Below are 24,281 nucleotides of genomic sequence, written 5' to 3'. Positions count from 1 at the left end.
TTTAATTGTTTTTTAAATGCAAAAGGCTGAAATATACAAAAGCACTGAGGAATACAAAATCAAAGCAATGAGAGTAACAAGTAAACAAAAAATGTAAAAATGCATAAATAAAATAAAACAATACAATCATGCAATAAATAAAATGTACAGTTAATATACATAATCTTTTTTGTTCTTTTTAAATCCACGAGATAAGAGATTTTAACTTCATTAATATCACTTGTAAATGTTTTTTTTTTATTATTATTAGTTTTCAATGCAACAAATTAGCTTAAAAATACTAATATATTCAGTTCAAAGTAAAGTTGGTGAAGGGTTGGTAATCAAATTAAAACAAAACAGTTTAATAAAAATAAAGTATTGGTGTTTAGTATTGAGAGATTCTACAATGCACTTTCTATTACTGTGATTTTTTTATTTTTTTATAGTCAATGTCTGTTGTAGACATACCTTTAAAATCTTGTCTATAAAAAACCATTGAACATTTCCATCATTAACGCACAAGATAACATGTGACAACAAGCCCAAACAAAGTTGTTTTGGCTCTTGTAGATGCAAAGCATAATACATTTTCGCAGAGGATCTCGTGCACCCGTAATTAATGTGCTGTGTTGAGATTTAAAATAAATAAAAATAAAATTGTGATCATGACAAAAGCCATTTTCAGCGAAGTTCATTGTGTGATTTGTCCAGCAGTTGTTTGTAGTAGGCTGTGCTACTGATGAATGAAGGTATGAGTCCCTGAACTCATGTCGCCCCCTATCGGTCACACAACGAACACACTTATGAACTCATTTGACATTTAGATGTACCAAATGGAGAACTGCAGAAATCTGACTTCAGATGAAAAACAGAATCTCGAGTGATTTTGCGTTTCAGGTGAAGTTTATTTCGACATAATAAAAGAAACATAAAAGCACATTAGGCTGTATATACTTCTATAGTAACTTTATATACATGTGCAGTTTGTTATTTTGTACCAGCTGGCCGAAATTATTTTCTTTAGTGTATAAACACGTATTTTTACCACTTCACTTCGCTTTAACTACATCTACGTTTATGCATTTTTATAGTGTAGACTACATACTCAAGAAACAAAGAGATCAGCAGGTTGTTGTAGAGTTTATATTTTCAATCTATACTGTCATGTCTATGGTCATTGTTTCTTTTTTCTTATTCTCTGAATCTTAGCTTTGGTGTGTGTGTGTGTGTGTGTGTGTGTGTGTGTGTGTGTGTGTGTGTGTGTGTGTGTGAGTGAGAGAGAGAGAGAGAGAGAGAGAGAGAGAGATCGTGTTCTGCTCCGCCTCCATTCATCCACATATAAGTGATGTGATTTGGAGAGAGAGGGAGCAGAACCTCTCCATATCTCGACACACTAACACACTCAGGCAGGATTTGTCGTCCTCATCTCAGTGATATATGTCGTGTGCTGCATGTGTTTGTTTTCCCGCGAGCCGCAGATCTGAGCAGCTCTGAGGAACTTTGGACACTTTTGCGCAGGAGCGCGCGCGCGTTCAACACACTCGTCTGAACTCCTGCAGGAGGATTTTACCGCTGCACGACAGTTTTCTTCACTCTTCTGCATGAATCTCTTCGACTCCTACCTGAAAATGAGCGACGAGCAGGACAAGAGTCTGTCCGACGCGCCTAGCCCGAGCATGTCCGAGGACTCGGCCGGGTCTCCGTGTCCCTCCGGCTCGGGCTCGGACAGCGAGAGCACCCGAGCGGAGCAGCACCTGAGAGAGTTTAAGAAGGACGAGGAGGACAAGTTCCCTGTTTGCATCAGAGACGCGGTGTCTCAGGTTCTGAAGGGGTACGACTGGACCCTGGTGCCCATGCCTGTCAGAGTCAACGGCTCCAGCAAGAGCAAACCGCACGTCAAGAGACCCATGAACGCGTTCATGGTTTGGGCTCAAGCCGCGCGCAGGAAACTGGCGGATCAGTATCCGCACCTGCACAACGCCGAGCTCAGCAAAACACTCGGGAAACTCTGGAGGTAACAGATGCAGTGTACTTCATTTAATTGCATTTAATTTTTTTTTTTTTTTGATTCAAGAAAAGTCCAAAATCCAGAAGTCAGAACAAGACTTATTTATTTTAGTGGCCCATGCAAACTCTGGAAAACTTTGCGATTGCATTGCAAATATTAGATTAACTAAATAATGCTTATAAACCAATAGCCTACTGGTAAGCTTGAGAAAAGGTGAATGTATAGAAGAGTTTAACTGTAAATAGGCAAACTAACCCTTACTTTACATGCACATTAGTGTAGAAAAAGTTCAAATGTGTAGATGGGAAAAATCTTTGGTTTTAAGAAATTGTTATTGTTGTTCTGGATATAAATTGTCTTCATTTTCTAGTTTTCGGGTTTATTTCAGTAAAACTAAATATTATTTAGTAAAAAATAAATAATAATTTATAGAACACTTCGTTTTTTTATTAACTGGAGAAGGTAAATCTGATTATTGATCATTTCTCATGGATGTTTGCAGACTACTGAATGAGGGAGAGAAGCGTCCGTTTGTGGAGGAGGCCGAGCGTCTCAGGGTCCAGCACAAGAAAGACCACCCCGACTACAAGTACCAGCCCAGGCGAAGAAAATCTGTGAAGAACGGACAGAATGACGGCGAGGACGGCGAGCAGACGCACATCTCTCCCAATGCCATATTCAAAGCCCTGCAGCAGGCCGACTCTCCGGCGTCCAGCATGGGCGAAGTGCATTCCCCGGCAGACAACTCAGGTACTTCAACTTCTTAATCGCCTTTTTTTCTTTTTCTTTTTTTCCTAAGTTTTCTGTTCTTGCAGTTAAAATGGTGTCGTGTTTGCGGCCCCTTAGTTAATAACTAATGATCTTTGCAACGGAAGTGAATCAATCAAAAACTAACTTTAGCTGAACAATTACTTTATTCTAGAGCTGCTGTAAAGCCAATCAATCTATGTTACTTTAATTTCCTATTATCACTGTAAAGCTGCTTTGAAACAATCTATATAGTTAAAAGCGCTATAAAAATGAAGGTAACTTGACTTTACTGGAGTCCTGTACCCTTGCAGACTACAGCACCTTATGTAACACCTGCAGGGAAACTCATAAATCTTATCTGGCCTTCTTAACGTCGCTGTGTATCTTTATCAGCTTTCTGGTTGCGTCAGCAACATAATGTGTGCCAGGTACTACATTTCTTTTTTTTTTATTTATTCTTGTCTCCGTTTTGAAAAGCAGGTCAGTCCCAAGGTCCCCCCACACCTCCCACAACCCCCAAAACAGACGTGCCATCAAGCAAAGCGGACTTGAAGCGTGAAGGCCGTCCACTGCAGGAGGGCATCGACTTTGGTGCCGTAGACATCGGCGAGCTGAGCAGCGACGTCATCTCCAACATGGAGCCGTTCGATGTCAACGAGTTCGACCAGTACCTGCCTCCTCATGGACACCCCGGGGTCCCGGTCTCCAACAGTGGCCAGGCGTACTCCTCCGGCTACGGGCTCGGCTCTCAGGCCGGATCGGCTCACACCTGGATGTCCAAGCACTCGCTGAGTGGCGAGCCACCCCAGCAAAGGACTCAGATCAAGACTGAGCAGCTGAGTCCCGGCCACTACAGCGAGGGATCCCCACAACACGCCAGCTACGCCACCTTCAACCTGCAGCATTACAGCTCCCCCTACCCCTCCACCGCCCGCCCGTACGAGTACGAGCACCAGAGCCCCGCTAGCTCCTACTACAGCCAGTACCCCGCCTTTAGCTACATGAGCCCCAGCCAGAGGCCCATCTACACCCCCATTGCGGACACAGCGGGCGTCCCGTCGGTGCCTCCACCACACAGCCCTCAGCACTGGGAGCAGCAACAACCGGTCTACACCCAGCTGTCCCGGCCCTGAGACTCTCCTGAGACCCACCTGAGACCCTCCTAAGACCCTCCTTAGATCCTCCTGAGACCCTCCTTAGACTCTCCTTAGATCCTCCTGAGACCTTCCTTAGTCTCTCCTGAGACCCCCCTGAGACTCTCCTTAGACTCTCCTGAGACCCCCCTGAGACTCTCTTAAAACTCTCCTTAGACTCTCCTGAGACCCCCCTGAGACTCTCCTTAAACTCTCCTTAGTCTCTCCAGAGACCCTCCTTAGACTCCCCCGAGACCCCCCTGAGACTCTCCTAAAACTCTCCTTAGACTCTCCTGAGACCCTCCTTAGACTCTCCCGAGACCCCCCTGAGACTCTCCTAAAACTCTCCTTAGACCCTCCTGAGACTCTACTGAGACTCTCCTGAGAACTCTCCTTAGACCCTACTGAGACTCTCCTGAGAACTCTCCTTAGACCCTACTGAGACTCTCCTGAGACCCTCGCTCGAAACCCTGGAGATCTTTCAAAGTACTCAAACTCACGGAATGGCTCCCGACTGTGCCTTTTTTACATTGCTTGGAGTTGTTAATTATATTTTTCTAGATATAATGAAGAGAAATCCTCTGTGAGGACAGATCAAGATAATTATTTTAGTATGTACTGTGTATGTGTTTTTTTTTTCTCTGTTTTGTTGGATTGGGGGATTTATACGCAGCTGTCTGTGACCTCCTTGATGATATTTTTGTAAAGACTCCTTTTGCCTGATATTTTCCTCTGTATATATTTGTGAGGGGTTCTTAAAACTTGGGCAGAGTACGTGCAAGTTATCTGGGGAAAGATGTACAGTCTGAACTCGAACGCTTCTAGAGTCCCTGCCTAAGCGTATTTGCCATATTTGAGCTGGTGTTTCCGTGAAAACTGCCTTCATCCATCTGTGCCTATAGAGATCGTGGAGGAGAAACAGGAAGTGCCCTTTGACCTGAGGCTCCTCTGTAGCTCCCCATTGGTCAGATTGACATTCCTTCAGATGCCATAGAGTCTTAACCTCTTTAATTTATTCATTAGTGTTCGTTGACTTGAAAGTAATACTATCATGTACTTCGGCTTTGTAAGACTAATTTGTGATAAAAATGTTTTCAGAGATGATTATGATTTAGTTGTAGTGAAAACTTTAACCATCTCATTTATTTATCATTTGTTAATGTTTCCATTTTTAAATTTTTTTTAAATGTTCTTTTGATAATCTAGTTGAGAGCCGATTATAATTGTGAAACTTGATCAAACCTGTCATAGAAACAACTGGAACTTCTGCAGGCCGTTGGCTACATCTCTATGAAAACACCAGCATTTATTTCTTTCCCTTGTTCTTTATTTCATTCAATAAACTGTAAAACATGCCACCGTCTTAAAAGAAGCTTATCTTTTGTATCATTATTTGCAATAAAAAGAAAGATATAGAAAATATCCTTTGTTTTAAAATGTGTCTTTTTCAAACAGCCTAAATCAAGCTTGAAGTATTTTTGTGGGATGTTTATGACATTAACACATGAGTAGATCGCTGTGTTATAATGAAACACAGCGATCTACTCATCCAACATTAAAGAGGAAGAAAAAAAATGAAACCAGACAATTCAGTACTCATGCAATGAATTCAACTTTTATTAACATAAAACATGATGTAGAATGGCGTAAGTAAAGTAAGAGGGAGAGAGCTGAAGACAGCTGATAAAGCGATCAGACTTTCACTGCTCATCTTTCATCAGGAGGAAAACAGGAATCCAGCGTTCGGCTGTAAAAACAGCAGTGGTGATTTCATCAGTCATTAGGAGATCAGTGAGGCGACAGACATCACTGTGTCGTAGCTAATTAAACAACAGCGAGAAAACACATCTATAAACCGCAGAACAGTATGTTTGATGACAGAAATGGTCAAGAAAACGAGTGCATGTTATCCACAAGCGACATGATAGACACAGCTGGATTCTTGCCTTGAACTTGTTCTGAAGGCTGCTATAGGGAGACTATATGGCTGCATTTGCACTGCAGGTCCAGATGCACAATTGTCATTTGTTGACTATATCAGATTTTTTTTATGCTTACATCAGCTTACATCTTCTTTTAGTAGTGACCCATATTCGATATCTGCATTTACACTGTACACCTGTCGAAACAACCCAAGGTAGAGGTGCTGAAGGCGGAGAATAAAGAGCATTCTCCAACTCGCATTGACGGGAATATCCGATCTGTCCGCTTACATGGCAGACGCAAATGCACATATCACAGTCATGTCAGATTTATTTCCACATATAAAGAGGCCTAAAACCGATCAGAGAATATCTGAATCCAGGCTTATAGGTTTGTTGGTCATATCCGATCTGTCCCACATGGGAGGAAAAAATCTGAATCGGGTCGCTTGAACCATGTAATGAATGTGGCCTGCGATACTCCCTCCATCACTGTAAGTTCATCAGTTCATCAACTTTGGATTGACAGCATGAATGAAAGCGCCCATGTATTTGTGCAAAATGGTTTCATACCAAGCATTTTACATCAAAATGGCAAACAAGGAAACATTTTATTTTAAAACAAGTAGAAACAAATCAGCTAAATGTAAAGAAGCACATTAAAAACATAGCATTGTGTGAAAAAAAGATCTAAATCTGAGAAAACTCTTGGTTATATCCCCATTTATAAAAAAATATATGTATACCAATTATTTTTTTTTATGTAGGTCTACACAGTGTCCCATTTTGTGTGTGTCAAATGAATCAAAACTGGTGTCATTTAACCTGCATTCATTTGTGTCAAAATCTAATTGTAAACTGAAGTGCAATAGTCAAACACATTTCACTTCTGAACGTCACCTCAGGCTGAGGCTCGTGTGTGTGATAGTGATGTCACTCATATGCTGTAACACAGAATGGTTAACCAATTCCGTTTAAACCACTGTCCAGTTTGCTAAATTTCACAAATGTAATAAAGATTTAGGAAGTGCGTTTGCCTGCAGTGTCAGCGGAGCGTTTGATGGAATGGGAATGTCCCATCAGACAGACAGGAAAGGATCCCAGTGTTTCCCAGAGGGACTCATCATTATTCCACACACACATCTACACACACTATGGGTGGTCCCTCTGACTGAACACACTCCACTGATAAATCACAAATACTGGAGATATCATTAACAAAGTGGAATACTAAGAACTTAAGATCTCAAGATTTAATATCCAGACTGATTAATATATTGAAGACAAACTTATCAAGAACTCTGCATTGATTGGATTTATAGGAGTCATCACATTTGGGATGAAATGGAAGTTTTAATCGTTTCTTACTGTGATGGATATCAGTGAAACAATGCAGAACAAATGTGGGCGGGGCTTGATTGTGTCCGTGGGGAATTGATTGGATGGGTGTGGCTTGCTATTGGTGGATCTCATGTGAGTGACAGGTTATAGCCCCGCCCTCGTCATCAGAGAAGTCAAGTCACATTTATTTATATAGCGCTTTTTACAATACAGATTGTTTCAAAGCAGCTTTACAGAGATAACAGGAAAATAAGTTTAGATACTTTAGAGCCTAGCTCAAAGATGCTAATCAGCACATGGTTAGCTCGCACTGGTCAGCTGGTGGTTGAACACACAAAAACTACATTTTATGGAATAACACCCAAAAAAGTTTGTTTAATTGCAGAAAAAGGTGTTTGGTAGTGACGTTCCTTTAAGTTATACACAGATTGTCAGACTTTTGAACACTTACCTCAAAATGATGAGACCTATAAACACACCATGTGGTTATGAGAGTGACACAGGAATATCTCCTGATCAAAAATGTGGAGGTGTGGTTATAATCAGTCTCAGCCAATGGACTGAAACACACACATGAAAATGAAAATGCAGGACACCTTTTTATTACATAAAGTTTCATGATTTACAAAGAAAATATTTTTATAAACAACAATGAAAAAAATTGCAAAATTAATTTCAATATTTTCACAAGGTGAAATTTAGGGATTAGGGTACATTTATATACTTAAAAAACACTAATGCTCTTCAATGCTGCACTGAAACTCACATTTGGACCTTCAACCCGTTGACTGTTTTCCTCAAAAACCTTCATTTCTTTTCCACTGAAGAAAGAAAGACATGTACATCTTGGGTGAAGTAAGGGGAGTAAATGATCAGGAGATTTGACCTCCTCCTTTAAGTTGTTGTAACTAGAATCAATGCTTCTAACCACAGCCCAAGAGATGGAGTTGCAACCGCCTAAGTTTGCAAAGCTGTTTGCGAGTGTTTGTTGGAACTATGGTTTCGGGAATCGTTCAACAATGAAAGAACTTGCGACCACAGTTTGTTTACGATGCTTTAGGGAAACAGCAGAATAATGTGTTGTGCATTAGAAGCTCTGAAGAGACCAGGTGTCATGTCTTCACTCAGGTCTGGTGTTTATCTCTGCCCTGTCCTTGTTCACCGGTTCGTTGGGTCTCTGAGGATACGGCTGTTTCTAGCACATCTCCAACCAATGGAAACCGCAGTATAAATGGCTGTAGGTTTGAATCCAGCGCCACCACATTAATGCAAGTGAAGTTTATTTCATGCAGAGGTTCCAGCATAAGATGGCTGTATTCTCAACTCAATGCCCAGATTCAATCATACACTGAGGAATAATCTTGATATAATTATGGGATTTTTCCACTGCCATCCTTCCAACTGTTTTCAATGATCATCCTTAGATGATTGTTCTTTGGCTCCAGCACACACACATGATGACATTACAAGGTGTGTACGTCTTTATTGAGGATGCCCTAAAATCCTCTTCATACAGAAACGTTTTCTGACTGGGTCTCACAGTGTTGACATTATTATGATTTATCAGTATGAATCTACTAAATGCAAAATTTATTTGGCTAATATTCGCATAGAAATCTCTAAACGTCCAACAGCGCAGTGCAATCATTTGACATTGAGATGTGAAAATGCTTTCTTTTCAGAAGAGAAGGATTCATTCTCCAGGAAAGTGATTTAAAGACAAACTATTAAGAAAATGAGAAAGTGGAAGAAACAGAAGATTGCTGTGTCTTTCAAAGCCAGAGCCAAACTGATCATATTCCACAGGCGATTTAACATCTCAGCTGATTTATTCAGAAACATCATTCAAGCATATTCAAATAACTAAATAAATAACTAATAGTTTGACATTAATCAAGCTATTTTTTCTCCCACTCCCAACAGACTGACAAGTAGTGAATTGATGTATTTGGATGTTCGTTTTAAAATCTAATTCACACATTCAAGTCATTTAAAAAAATATAACAAATAAAAATGAAATAAAAATCTTGGGAAAATGGCTAAAATGTTTGGAAGCTTGTTTCTGCCACAGAATAAAAAATAAAAAAAGGTATTTGTGACTTTTTTATCTCTCAATTGTGAGTTTTGTGTCAAAAATCTGAATTGTGAGATATAAACATAATTCTGAGAAAAAAAGTCAGAATTGCGCAATTCTGACTTTTTTTATCACACAATTCTGATAAACTCGCAATTGTGAGAAAAAAAGTCTGAATTGTGAGATAAAAAGTCGCAATTATCTTTTTAAATTATTATTCTGTGGTGAAAACAAGCTTCCAAACCCATGGGTGTATACAGTTTTGTGTCAAAAACACAAACAAGCTCTCTAGAATGAAAACATGTGATTGTCAAACCATTTCATGCGGTCTTTAATAATCTCCCAGTGACTTCCAGAAAACAGTAGTCAGTCTTGTCTCGGGGTTTTGATTTCAGATATCCATACACACATATGGTTATTAATATAATAATAAGTATTCTGCAGTCTTAAAATGTAACTGTCTGCACTGCACACCTATGTGTCTCGTAAAACTTGATTGCGGTTTATAAGACTGTAGTTTCACTAGTCTAAAAGCAGCTGCACAGGAGCGGTTCTGTGGTGTGTGTGTGTGTGTGTGTGTGTGTGTGTGCAGTGCCATAAAAGCTCTGATCCTGTGAATTTATGCCGTCTCTTGCTGTCACACATGGCTGTGCACTGAAGATTCCAGATGCTGTGTGTGTGTGTGTGTGTGTGTGTGTGTGTGTGTGTGTGTGTGTGTGTGTGTGTGTGTGTGTGTGTGTGTGTGTGCATGTGCGTGTGTGTGTGCGAGTGCGAGTGTGTGTGTGTGTGTGTGTGTGTGTGTGTGTGTGTGTGGGGGGGGGGGGGCTCTGAGCACAACATGTGTTCACACAGGGCAGCTGGAGGTCCTACTGAACATCAACATGCTTCAGCAACTGTTATCAGGATAATATTGAGTTAGAGAGGAGAGATTAAACAGCACATGCTCACATTATAAGAACGTATGGAACTCAACACAGCGTTAGCAACAAGCTAAAACACAGAACATCTCTTAAGCTGAACACAAGGGAAGATAGTTTGAAGAATGTCAGTAACTAAACAGTTTCTGGTCCCCATTGACTGTCATAGTACGTGTTGTTGTTTTTTTACTACGAAGGCAATGGGGACCAGAAACTGTTTAATTACTGACATTCTTCAAACTATCTTCACTTGTTCAGCAGAAGAAAGACACTCACACAGGTTTAGAACTGGACGATGAGTAAACGATGGGGAAATAATTAATCTTTGTGGTGAACTATTCCTTTAAGCCTTAAAGGGTTAGTTCACCCAAAAATGAAAATGATGTCATTAATGACTCACCCTCATGTCGTTCCAAGCCCGTAAGACCTCCGTTCATCTTCAGAACACAGTTTAAGATATTTTAGATTCAGTCTGAGAGCTTTTTGTCCCTCCATTGAAAATGTATGTACGGTATACTGTCCTTGTCCAGAAAGGCAATAAAGACATTATCAAAGTAGTCCATGTGACCTCAGTTGGTTAGTTAGAATTTTTTGAAGCATCGAAAATACATTTTGTTCCAAAAATAACAAAAACGACGACTTTATTCAGCATTGTATTCTCTTCCGGTTCTGTTGTCAATCTGCGTTCATGAGTCCGCTGACGTAAGACGAGCTGACGTGTTATCTGGTGCGCCCGAGCTTCGTTTACAGTCTGAGGGAGACGCACGCTGGAAACAAAACAATCTTCACAAACATGTCTAAGGATTTCGACACAGGGGAAGACTTGCATTTTTTTTAACCAGACATATTTATTTGAACCCGAATACACGGACGCACCAGATAACACGTCAGCAGCGTCTTACGTCAGCAGCGTCACTGGCCTCGTGAACGCGGATTGACAACAGAACCGGAAGAGAATACAATGCTGAATAAAGTCATCGTTTTTGTTATTTTTGGAACAAAATGTATTTTCGATGCTTCAAAAAATTCTAACTAACCCACTGAGGTCACATGGACTACTTTGATGATGTCTTTATTTCCTTTCTGGACAAGGACAGTATATCGTACATAGATTTTCAATGGAGGGACAGAAAACTCTCGGACTAAATCTAAAATATCTTAAACTGTGTTCTGAAGATGAACGGAGGTCTTACAGGCTTGGAACGACATGAGGGTGAGTCATTAATGACATCATTTTCATATTTGGGTGAACTAACCCTTTAAAGCAATAGTTCACCCCAAAAATGAACCTGTTGGGTTAAATTTTTAATTGCATTTTCCAACGTTTGGGTTTGTCCATATTTGACCCAAAATTGGGTTAAAACAAAGCAGAATTTTTATATAAATATTAAAATATGTATTAATTGTATTTTAATATCAATAAATATTACTTTATTATATCTGGGTACTAGATGGTTTATATTAATTGTATTTATTATACTTACAAATGAGTATAAGGAATGAAAGTGCCCAAATATAATAAAATAATATTTATAAAATGTATATGTTATGTTTACACAAATGAATAATTACATTTTTAATTTACATTTCTTAGAGTACTTAGATTTTTGTGTGACATGCCCTAATCCTGGAGCAAATCTATGAAAGTTATAATGCAGTCCTTACAATGTGCTACTGATAAAAACAAACATACAGTAAATATGAAATAACGTGTGCACAGTTTCATGTGGTTCTTCTGAAACATTGTGAAGGCTGTTATCCGGAGACATGTGTGCAGTGCAGGCGTATGTCCCAGAATGCACTGCAGCTGTGCTGGACTAATGGGAGCTTTACTGGGCAGCTGTGAGGAACAGGTGTGAGAGACACACACTGACATCTGGCCCGTCAGAAACACCAGCAGGGTCTGGAGGAAGAACCTGGGAACAGGTAAATGTGCCTCTCGGATCAGTGGGAGCAGTCGGATCAGTGAGATCAGTGGGAGCAGTGGGATGAGTGGGAGCAGCGGGATCAGTGGCAGCAGTGGGATGAGTGGGAGCAGTGGCAGCAGTGGGATCAGTGGCATCAGTGGCGGGAGTGGGAGCAGTGGGATGAGTGGGAGCAGCGGGATCAGTGGCAGCAGTGGGATCAGTGGCAGCAGTGGCAGCTGTGGGAGCAGTGGGATCAGTGGCAGCAGTGGCAGCAGTGGGATCAGTCGCATCAGTGGGATCAGTGTCAGCAGTGGGATTAGTCGCATCAGTGGCAGCAGTGGGATCAGTGGGAGCAGTGGGATCAGTGGGAGCAGTGGCAGCAGTGGGAGCAGTGGGATCAGTGGGAGCAGTGGCAGCAGTGGCATCAGTGGCAGCAGTGGGATCAGTGGCAGCAGTGGCAGCAGTGGGATCAGTCGCATCAGTGGCAGCAGTGGGATCAGTGGGAGCAGTGGGAGCAGTGGCAGCAGTGGGAGCAGTGGCAGCATTGGGATCAGTGGCAGCAGTGGCAGCAGTCGCATCAGTGGCAGCAGTGGGATCAGTGGGAGCAGTGGGATCAGTGGGAGCAGTGGCAGCAGTGGCATCAGTGGGAGCAGTGGCAGCAGTGGCATCAGTGGCAGCAGTGGGATCAGTGGCAGCAGTGGGATCAGTGGGAGCAGTGGCAGCAGTGGTATCTGTGGGATCAGTGGCATCAATAGGAGCAATGGGATGAGCTGCTAGACGACACTACTGGACTCTTCTGTCTGTCTCGATCTCCTTTCTGCAATGTGAGCCGGATTTCTGTTGCTCTCCTGTGAAATTCCAGCCATCCAGAAAGAGTGAATGTGAACCCTGACATCAAAATCATTACTAGAAGAAAAGCTTAGAAGAGCTCTGAGCTAAGGAGAAATAGCCCTCAGATGCCATGTGTGTAATTTAGCAAACAGCATCTCACACGTGCAGGTCATCATTGCGTCGGGAAAAGAGGACCAAATAATAATAAAAATCTACAAAAGACAAGGAACTCTATAATCACATGACTAGTCAATGGGATTGAGTTTGAAAGGTTGATTACATGTTTTAAGAGTCAGGAAAAGAATTTCATAATGTAATGTAAAAAAAAATTCATTTTGGGATGAAATGCGACTCAGGCACTGTTTTTTGTCAGATTCACTTAATGCACAAGACTTTAATATTGAACATGTCTAAACGCTTCTAAGTGAAGATAACAAATGAGACAGGAACCACTGTTAACATGATTATATAGTTGTTGGTTTGGTTGAATGCATACGCAGCTGTACTTGCACAGCATTTCTGAGCCTGGGAAAAACCAAGCCTGCTCCTGATTGATGAACAGTATGAAAACACTGAAATCTTCTTCTGGACGTGTCAACAAACACAGCGTGCTGGTCTGGCTATGGACACGCTCATGTGCACAGATCCAGCCTTCTGAACCCAGATCCTACAGTTCAGGACGGCTCACAGTTTCACTGCTGGAATCACAACATTTGGCTGCCAGATTTCTGCCATCAACCCTCACACATGTCTTTAAAACACACTTTTATTTGTTGTACTACAAATCAGCGTGCTAAAATCCGGTTTTGGGTTATCAGTGAAAGACCATCAGGTCTGTGACATTGAGGGCAAGCTAAACAAACAGCTGTCACTTCTCTTTTCAGACACTGTCAGCGAGGGAACGCAGGAGACACAGGGAATAAGCAAAAACAGAGAAAGATGAGACATTTAATTTAATATTCAACAATATTATTGATCTCCTGCATTGACACCATTATATGAGAACTTAACTGAGCTGGACGATGTCATCACATTTACTCCAGAGCGGCTATATATATATATATATAAATGAACTAAATTAATAACTTAATTACAACAAAAATGAACCATCACTGAACTTACTAAAGCTGGACTGTGATGCTATTTTCTTCTGGAAAACACACTTTGTTGCATTATTTTCCTGTTATCTCTGTAAAGCTGCTTTGAAACAATCTGTATTGTAAAAAGCGCTATATAAATAAAGCTGACTTGACTTGAGAAAGAGCCAGTTTAGAAATCCACTTGTTACGCACTGGTTTCATGTCAAATGTTTTTTCACTGTGTCACATGTGCACTTTAGAAACATCTGCGATGGTAAAACTCGCATTTCAAAGAGTTGGGAAACATTACCTGAATGTTTACAAGAGTTGTGGACCCGTGAGTCAGCGCCAAGCTGTTTCATGAGAACCGAGTCTGCAGTCCAGCAACACACTGCTGCATATCAATGACGCTTACTGAGAAATCAAGAGAGAGGGGGGGGGGAGCAATGAAAGGAGAGGGGGAAAACAAAACGCACGAATAGACGACGGCTTCTCGTGAAACAGGGCTGTGAAATATGACAGGCCGACAGAAAGGGAGGCAGGGCCGAGGGAGGCCATATTGTAGCAATCTTATTCTGCGGTCATTAATCGTGTCCTGCTGTTCCTGCCTCCCCGGCAGTGTGTGCTGAGCGTATGTCAAACACATTTCCCCTCTCTCCCCAGGCACACACACACACACACTCCAGTGCCTTTTCCCCTCATTCTCCTCGTCCACAAAGAGATTGGGAGATTTTGAAAGGCCGTTCCCAGAACACTGGCTCTCCAGCACTTCCCTGTATGCTGATCTAGAACCAGCTCCCAAAAACTTAACCTTTAAAAGACACACAACAATGGATTAGGTCAGCGCTAAAGGGAAAGTTTTCTCCGCTTCCAGTTTATGCAGCCAATGGGAAACACTGAATCAATTCCCAGGTATATGACATTTGAAAAGTACAGATCTGAACCTCTGCTCCTGTTAATGCGAGGGAAAACACAGCCTCCAGACTGGGTTATAAAGCGCTGAATCATTTCAAGAGCAGCAGTCGAAAACCTTGAGTAAGTAAAAAGATCTTTAGTTTCAGTTCTGTGCAGTGTTGAATACCCCCCCAACCCCCTCTCACGTTTTGAGAAAGTCCTTTCAGTTTTACACTTCTCACAAGAGAAAAACTCATACACATACAATTGGTCTGTAGATCCTCAATTCATGAAACACAGGCACAATGAATGTCTGTGTGAATCATGTGTACAAGCATTATGGTGTAAATAGTTGGTTTTAAGAATGATTCGCCCAGAAATTCATTCTGCTTTTGTTTCATGAATGAGGCCCAGTGAGAATATGACTGGTGAATGTAAAGTTGTGTGTAATAATGTCTGAAGTGGCTCTTTGAGGGTTTGCTGTGTTTGAGGCAGTGGTCACCTTCTGTGGAACTGAAACAACTGCTTTTGTCCTTCACGTGATTCAAACTGCCCCTGGATGAGGTTAGCCATGCTTTGACACACAAGGCCTCTCATTTATCCACCGCCGCCTTCGCTAGCGGTCCAAGATGCTGTCGCTGTTTCCCTGGACTCCACATTTGTCAAAGTGATTGAGAGCTGACACCTCCTGTTGTTGACTGACAGGTAAACACTTTCTCCAGCACACACACACACACACACACACACACACACACACACACACACACACACACACACACACACACACACACACACACACACACACACACACACACACACACACACACACACAGAGTACATCTTGACTCAATTTGACACAAGTGTGTTCTGAGCTGCTGTTCAGTTTTACTATACACATCTCCAGGAACATGGGCAAGGATTCAACAGTGCTGACGGTCCAAAAGAGGAACTGGAACCTTCCATCCATCCGCTCACAACTGTTTTAATACCTTGCAAATTGCACCTAAATGCTGGACTTCAGTCAACCCAACACTTTCTATGTATTGGCGATTTATTGATAAACAAATGAGAGGAAACTTAACACGCAATATGAGGAAAGGTAAAGCCATCTTTCAGTTAAAAGAGACACTCAAATTAGGGGCTAATTGTTTGGTAACTCTTTATTTCGATAGTCCACTTTAGACATTCTACTAACTTTGTAACTTTGCTAGTAACTACTAACTTTACTAACTTTGCTAGTAACTTTGCAACTACATGTCAACTACCAGTCATTAGAGTACGAGTAGACTGTCTGCTTAATATCTGCTAACACTTTATTTTGATGCTCACCAACAGACATTCTACTGACTATAAATAACTTGGCAACTACAAGTCGACTTATTCTCCTAACCCGAACCCTAACACCTAACCATAACCTTACAGCCTACTACAGTCTACTAATAATCGAATGAGAGTTAGTTGATATGTAGTTGCAATGTAAAATATCTAAAGTGGACTATCGAAACAAAGTTGATCCATATTTTTTTTCCTGGTTTCTAAAACGGACCTCACCCTAGAACAGGGGGAAAACTCCTGCAAAACTCCTGCAGAGTCCAGCTAAACCCTGATTAAACACACCAGATCCAGCTAGTCAAGTCCTTCAGGTTTATCTGAAAACTACAGGTATGTGGGTGTCAACTAAACTCTCCAGGGCTCTGGCCCTAAAACATGCATGTGCATTAGCTTTGTCAACCAGAAAATATATTTTTAACTTGTATAATTTGTATTAAGCAAATCTTAATGTGGCAGATTTTATTGCTGATTTGTTATTTTTGTTAGATTGTGGCATGTAGAATTAGATATCAGTGTTGAGATTGACCTCTTGAACTATTCGAGCGTGGTTTCTATTGAAATCAATGCCACAGAAACACATAGCCGTAGTCTCTCGAACAAACACTTGTTTTTAGAAAGAAGCACTGGGTGTAATGTGGTGTGCAGCCTGCAGCAGGATCATTGGTCATAGGAGGGATCCTGACAGGTCTCTTGACCTACGGGTCCACAGAAGAGCTCTGCCGTCAGCTAGGTTGACAGGATCTGATTGATTGTGTGTTATTGGCGAGCACCGAGCCGGGCTCATCCATCAGTCATCAGATGCGTGGTATTGTGCGAAGGCCACCCTGCCGTGCTCATATAGGACCAGACACTGGTGGAACATCATGGGAAACTGATTTTACCTCTAGTAATGGCCATGCATTACATGTCAGATGCAAATGTGATGCCTGAATCGCAATGTAACTCAGTGTCAGAGTTACATTGTGTATATTTGATAGCTGGTAAAGGTACTTTCTTCTCCAGCATTCCTCCATTTCCTGAGGGCTCCTAGCTGACTAAAGTGTTGAACTGCTATAGAGACGCTGACATTAGTGTCTGCCACAGTGTTTTCAGGTTTCCACTCTACAGACTGCCAATATGACCATCAACCCCAGAGGTGATCTCTGCCATATGGATATTGTCAAGCCTTGTATGCGTTCACACAGTAACACATCTCTCAGAGTGATGTATTAGCCCAGTCAGCCTGAGACAGACAGGTGGTGCTACTTATCATCACTCCAACATATATCACATCTGTCATATTTCCATAAGAGTCGAGGGCACCAGGAATCATGACAGCAGCTGAAGGCCTGCTTGTCTCTTGACTACATTTACGTCACTAAATTGCCAAGTAGATTGGGATTCACAAGCCAGAATGACACATTTCACTCAGCTGACGTTCTTCTACTGACACAGTCCATTCTGGGAGGGGGGGGGGGGGGGGGGATGTGTGAAAATGGGAAATTATCATTAGCTATGCAAAAATACACTTAAATTGAAAAAGGGAAGTGAGCAATATCTACAGACCAAAATATCATAGAGATTTGGGGTAGGTTAATAGCAACCAACCCGAAAACACCAGCAACATGCTAAAAAATTTCAGAACACATTGACAACTGGATAGCAAAACCCTGGCAACCACAATGTCCTAGCAACCACATAGCCAAACGCTAACAACCATTCTGAACATCTTAGCAACCATAACACTCCAATGTAACTGGTCCTATTGCGCCGTGATGAGCATGATGGGCAAACACTACTTACATCAAATTTTGAAAATCGACTACTACCTAAAACATAAAATCCTACTAAGGGAGAGTGGCCGTCACAGTCTGGCAGAGCTCTTCTGGGGAGTTTGGCTCATAGTGAGTCTGTGGTTCAGATGGGACACTCCCACATGATGACATCACACTTCTGCAAGCTCCCGAAAAGCATCTTTTTACACACAATAGAAACCAATTAGCACAGAGAGCATGGCAATGATTAGGTGGCTCTGGAAATAGATCTTCTTTTGAAATGATCCGTTACAGATGCTAAGAGAACAAAAGCACTAATACCACTAAAGCCTTACAGTATGTCCTCACACATCACGACTGCACTTATTCAAAGATCAAAACCTGTTGAGCTTTTTTAAGCAGTGTGAGTGCGATCCTAGCTGAACGTTGATCCAGATATATAAAACAACTGACCTTTCCAGTCTGATAAAGCCATTTACATTTAAACATCAGACAATATATATATATATATATATATATATATATATATATATATATATATTTATATATATATATATATATTTATATATATGTGACCAGTCACGGAAACTAGGGACACAAGTCGGTTCTGGGGCATTTTGAGTTATTCATAGATTCTGAGAGTGTAATATCCAAGCTTTCCAACGATGTGTAACATGTGGAAATCTGATAATATTTGGAGAAGTTGTGGCCATTTTAAAGTAGGCACTTAAAAAAGCTCAAAGAGGAGAAAACGAGCTAAAGATTGTGCAGTTCTCACCTGTCTCTGCTGCTGGGGGTGACAATAGGGCTCATTTACATCTCATTTAGATAAGCCATACCCCCTGTAAAGCTCCTCCATGTGCTTTACAGCTTTTTTTACACTTCGAATGAGTGCACTTCTGCCGCACTAGGCGAAAAACAATTGTGCTGCCCCTCTATTTGCAACGTACCAGCAACAACACACAAAGACCAATAATGCCATATAGCCTGCATATAACGCGAAACCAGCAACAACACATAAAGACCAATATGCCATATACATATAACGCAAAACCAGCAACAACACACAAAGACCAATATGCCATATAGCCTGCATATAACGCAAAACCAGCAACAACACACAAAGGCCAATATGCCATATACATACAGTATAACGCAAAACCAGCAACAACACACAAAGACCAATATGCCATATACATATAACGCAAAACCAACAACAACAAACAAAGACCAATAAGCCATAGGCCTACATATAGCGCAAATAGTACGCAACGCTCGTGTGCCCAAAATGTCAACAATATTAAAGTTTATGTAGGAGGCAAATGCCTGCTGGCATTTTTCTTTAAGCAGTCATTTCTGCAATTTTCCAAATAATCACATTTCACCTCCTCAAATTACTGTTGCAAATCTCTTTACACCACTTTCTTATGTGCGTATACACACACAAATGAAATGTCCGCAAGCACATTATATCATCAGCAGGTTCAGCATCTTAAATAACGACTAAAGAGCAAATGAAGCTTAACTTACATTTCAGAAACACGCACGGCAGGCCTTCATCGCAGCAGCAAAGGTCTTAACTGCATGCTCTATTTCGATTCTCCGTCACATATGAAACAGCCAGCCACCGCTGTCAGCGAGCCGAGCCGCCGTATTGAAGCACTGAGGGCGAGCGCGCTGCGCCCATACCTCCGGTTCAGTTTCCCGAGCCCACGAAGTGCGGCGAAAACATTTTCGGTGTAACTGCCAGACGGTTCATCTCGTCTGCGACAATCTTTGCGGCATCCATCTTCATTGAATTTTGATATCAGAGAGAGCTGGCCAGAGCACAGCATAATAAGTAGCCATGTGGTTGACTTGGAGGGCGGGGGCAAAAGCGCCGGGTTATTCAGTATGGAAATACACACAGACAATGACACGCCACGCCCCTACTGCATACTAGAATCTCCGAAAACAAGCCGATTTCAACCTCAAAATGTAAGCTTTTAAATATACCAATACTGCTATCTCAAACATGGAGAGGCTTCTTCGTGATTTCAATTAACAGATTCTACAAAAAATTGAAAATCACCAATTTTGAAAAAAAACTCTTCTTTCTCATTTTGCTCGAAAGTTGTGCTGCCGACTTGTGTCCCTGGTTTCTGTGACGGGTCACATATATATATATATATATATATATATATACATATATGTATATATATATATATATACACTCACCTAAAGGATTATTAGGAACACCTGTTCAATTTCTCATTAATGCAATTATCTAATCAACCAATCACATGGCAGTTGCTTCAATGCATTTAGGGGTGTGGTCCTGGTCAAGACAATCTCCTAAACTCCAAACTGAATGTCAGAATGGGAAAGAAAGGTGTTTTAAGCAAATTTGAGCGTGGCATGGTTGTTGGTGCTAGACCGGCCGGTCTGAGTATTTCACAATCTGCTCAGTTACTGGGATTTTCACGCACAACCATTTCTAGGGTTTACAAAGAATGGTGTGAAAAGGGAAAAACATCCAGTATGCGGCAGTCCTGTGGGCGAAAATGCCTTGTTGATGCTAGAGGGCAGAGGAGAATGGGCCGACTGATTCAAGCTGATAGAAGAGCAACTTTGACTGAAATAACCACTCGTTACAACTGAGGTATGCAGCAAAGCATTTGTGAAGCCACAACACGCACAACCTTGAGGCGGATGGGCTACAACAGCAGAAGACCCCACCGGGTACCACTCATCTCCACTACAAATAGGAAAAATAGGCTACAATTTGCAAGAGCTCACCAAAATTGGACAGTTGAAGACTGGAAAAATGTTGCCTGGTCTGATGAGTCTCGATTTCTGTTGAGACATTCAGATGGTAGAGTCAGAATTTGGCGTAAACAGAATGAGAACATGGATCCATCATGCCTTGTTACCACTGTGCAGGCTGGTGGTGGTGGTGTAATGGTGTGGGGGATGTTTTCTTGGCACACTTTAGGCCCCTTAGTGCCAATTGGGCATCGTTTAAATGCCACGGCCTACCTGAGCATTGTTTCTGACCATGTCCATCCCTTTATGGCCACCATGTACCCATTCTCTGATGGCTACTTCCAGCAGGATAATGCACCATCTCACTAAGCTCGAATCATTTCAAATTGGTTTCTTGAACATGACAATGAGTTCACTGTACTAAAATGGCCCCCATAGTCACCAGATCTCAACCCAATAGAGCATCTTTGGGATGTGGTGGAACGGGAGCTTCGTGCCCTGGATGTGCATCCCACAAATCTCCATCAACTGCAAGATGCTATCCTATCAATATGGGCCAACATTTCTAAAGAAAGCTTTCAGCACCTTGTTGAATCAATGCCACGTAGAATTAAGGCAGTTCTTAAGGCGAAAGGGGGTCAAACACAGTATTAGTATGGTGTTCCTAATAATCCTTTAGGTGAGTGTATATTAAGTGTTACTAAAGAGACCTGGCTTTAGAGATAAGGCTATCCCAGAATGCATTTCAACAAGGTCAATGAAATAAATCACCAAAGATTTCCCAGATGTATATGACTTTCTCCATGAATACAAATTAAGATTTTTCAAATCTTGAAAATTAGAAAAAAAAATCATCTCTCTGAGTCAAAATAATGCAAGTCCCTCAAGGTCACCACACACACACACACACACACACACACACACACACACACACACACACACACACACACACACACACACACACACACACACACACACACACACACACACACACACACACACATCCCCTGGACACTCCACACGAGTGTTGTGCTTCTTTGCTTCTCATCTTCATGCCTTTTTCTCTCAGGAACTGGAAGGTGGCTCTAGCAATCCTCAAGAACCCTCACAGATCATTTGGTCTTAGAAGACTTTCAAAGTCTCCATTTGCTCTCCGTTTCATTGCTGTTTAGGAGAAACAACTGATACATCTCATTCGTGATGCTGTTTGATTCCTTGATATGTACATTTAACATCTTAATAGGGCAGATGACCTTACACATGGAACTGAGATCAAGCTAAATCAAGCCCCACTTATCATCGGCATTAAACATTTCCAGCGGAAGGTTAAACTTCTATTTGACACAATTAATGCCATTTCAAAATGCATTCAGTTCCTTTTATGGGGGAAATAAAAGCGAGCTATGAGGTAGTGTTGAATATTCATTTCTCTATTAGCATTTCCCTCTGTTTCTCACAGTGTTTGGGGTTTGGTGAATTCCCACAACCCCATCCCGATGAGCCCTCCCACATATGACACTACAAATTAATCAAGCTACCCAAAAACCCTCCAGCCACTACATCACAATGAGCTTCACCCCCACCGACCCACATCGCCTGTCTCTACAGGCAATTAAAACTCAGTGCAAGTATGTGCTAAGTGTTTGGTTGTGGGGGGGGGGGGGGGGGGGGGGGTTATGGACAAAACTGTTTCTAGAAGTAAGCTAATCCTGAATTAAGCAGTCATGACTAGTCTATAGCATGTATATATGTACATGCTAGATTTGAGAATAATAGTGGTCATCAAAACTATGTTTGCAAAGATTGCAAATTATATAGTGAGCAAATGTTGAAAATGTCTTTAGATTGTAGTTTTGCACACATTCCCTCAAGTAACTTCACATGAGATGCTTTTATAACAGGATTGATGATGCTTTTCCTGGTGTGTGTTTGGTCGCTCCTGCCATGACATCATCATGGATTTTGCACATAGAGATTCACCCACGCTCAGGTTTGCATAAACGTTAGACTGGCAGTGTGTGTCTAGAGTAGTGGCCGGAAGATACGTCCAGCCTATGAAGATGTTCCCTTTATTCAAATATTATTCAAAACCTGTTCAAGATTTTGAAAGCATGTTGGGTAGTTGTGCTTTGAGTCAATTGTTTTGTTTGTGATAATGCAATGAAGCATGCCACATTTTGATTAAATAATTTCTTTGTATGACAGCCTAGCCAAAAAATATATGAACAAACAAACAAACAAACAAACAAACAAACATGCAAGCATACAAACAAAAGAGAACCAATGAAATATTCAATATGTAGTCAATATGTAGTAGTCAATGTATGTTTTTTTTTTTGCTGAGTATTTTAATGCATTTTCTTTTTTGCATTGTAAAATAACACCTGTAGCTTTAGTTTGCCTAAATTGCCAAATAATTGTGTGTGTGTGTGTGTGTGTGTGTGTGTGGGTTGAGTGAATTGTGACAGTGTGAACATATATGTGTGTGCCTTTTCTGTTTCTGTGCGTGTGTGTTATTGTTGGCAGTGAGGGGGGTTGGATCAGCTGTGTGGTGTTGTGTGTGTGTGTGTGTGTGTGTGTGTGTGTGGGCATGTGGAGGCTGTGTGTGGGAACCCTGTGCTCCTCTCTTCTCATACATTGTTCCCCTGCTCCTACAAACCGTTAATTCTACAAAAGATGCTCAGGCCATTGTAGAGCAAGACAGCTGAGGAGAGGACGAGGGGGGAGCTGGGGGGTGGGGTGTGTGTGTGAGCCGGTCAGAAACCGGCCGGCACTCAGCCCTCTCCAGTAGATTTGCTCCTCCAGATGATGTAAGAGGCTCCCGTCGCTGAAGCTCATCTGATGTTTCATGTTCACTGCAGTGCTGATGGCAGAGAGCTCACTAATGGTGTCCATTGTGATGCAAATTACAATTATTTTTTTTAATTAAGACCAGGGTATGCAGAACTAGAGAGAGAGAGAGAGAGAGAGAGAGAGTGAGAGAGAGAGAGAGAGAGAGAGAGAGAGAGAGAGAGAGAGAGAGAGAGAGAGAGAGACGGGTGAAGGGGTGGAGCTGAAAGATATCCACTCTCTCTCTCCCTCTCACTCTCTCTCTCTCTCTCTCTTTCAACCCACTCTCTCTCTCTCTCTTCTCAGGGTCCTGGATACACTTTCAAACTGTGGCTTGTCAAGCTACATGCTATTCATAATTTTACTTTAACAGCTCTTTTGGAAAAAGTAGTCAAAATGTTCTACTTTTTTTCTAAAAATATCTTTCTAAAAGATTTCACAACCAAGGCACAAATATACAATAGAAGCCTAACGTGTTTATTTTTTGTAAATGCATTTACTTGTGGATCTGGTTTTACTGTATTTTGTGAATCTATTGAAAATTGCAACAATAATAACCCAATACACCTTCAATGTATACAACCATTTCAAGGCCTGAACAGCGCGTGTCCCATGCAGTGTGTTGAACAGATATGTGGAGTACACTTGTCCGTGTTAGTGTAATTATACATTTAAGTGTTGAGTAATAATAATTAACAACATGTACTTACTATAGGGATAGGTTTAGGATGTGGTTTAGGTAAGTTGCATGTAATTATTCACAATTTATAGTAATTACTATAG

At 41.4% G+C, this 24,281-nt stretch overlaps 1 pseudogene across 1 annotated transcript; it reads left to right on the top strand.

The window, feature by feature from the left end:
* The first annotated feature begins 1,337 nt into the window (after window positions 1–1,337).
* LOC143731505 (transcription factor Sox-9-A-like) lies at window positions 1,338–5,295 on the top strand (annotated as a pseudogene). Its single transcript, XR_013200781.1, has 3 exons — window positions 1,338–1,996; window positions 2,493–2,727; window positions 3,218–5,295. The product of XR_013200781.1 is annotated as a transcription factor Sox-9-A-like (transcript).
* The last annotated feature ends 18,986 nt before the right edge of the window (window positions 5,296–24,281 follow it).

Source organism: Siphateles boraxobius, unplaced genomic scaffold, assembly GCF_051911475.1.
Source record: "Siphateles boraxobius isolate OS27281-9 unplaced genomic scaffold, OSU_SipBor_1 87, whole genome shotgun sequence".
NCBI lineage: Eukaryota > Metazoa > Chordata > Actinopteri > Cypriniformes > Leuciscidae > Siphateles > Siphateles boraxobius.
The sequence above is the reverse complement of the archived record's forward strand: the minus strand, read 5'-3'. Positions and strand labels throughout refer to the sequence as shown.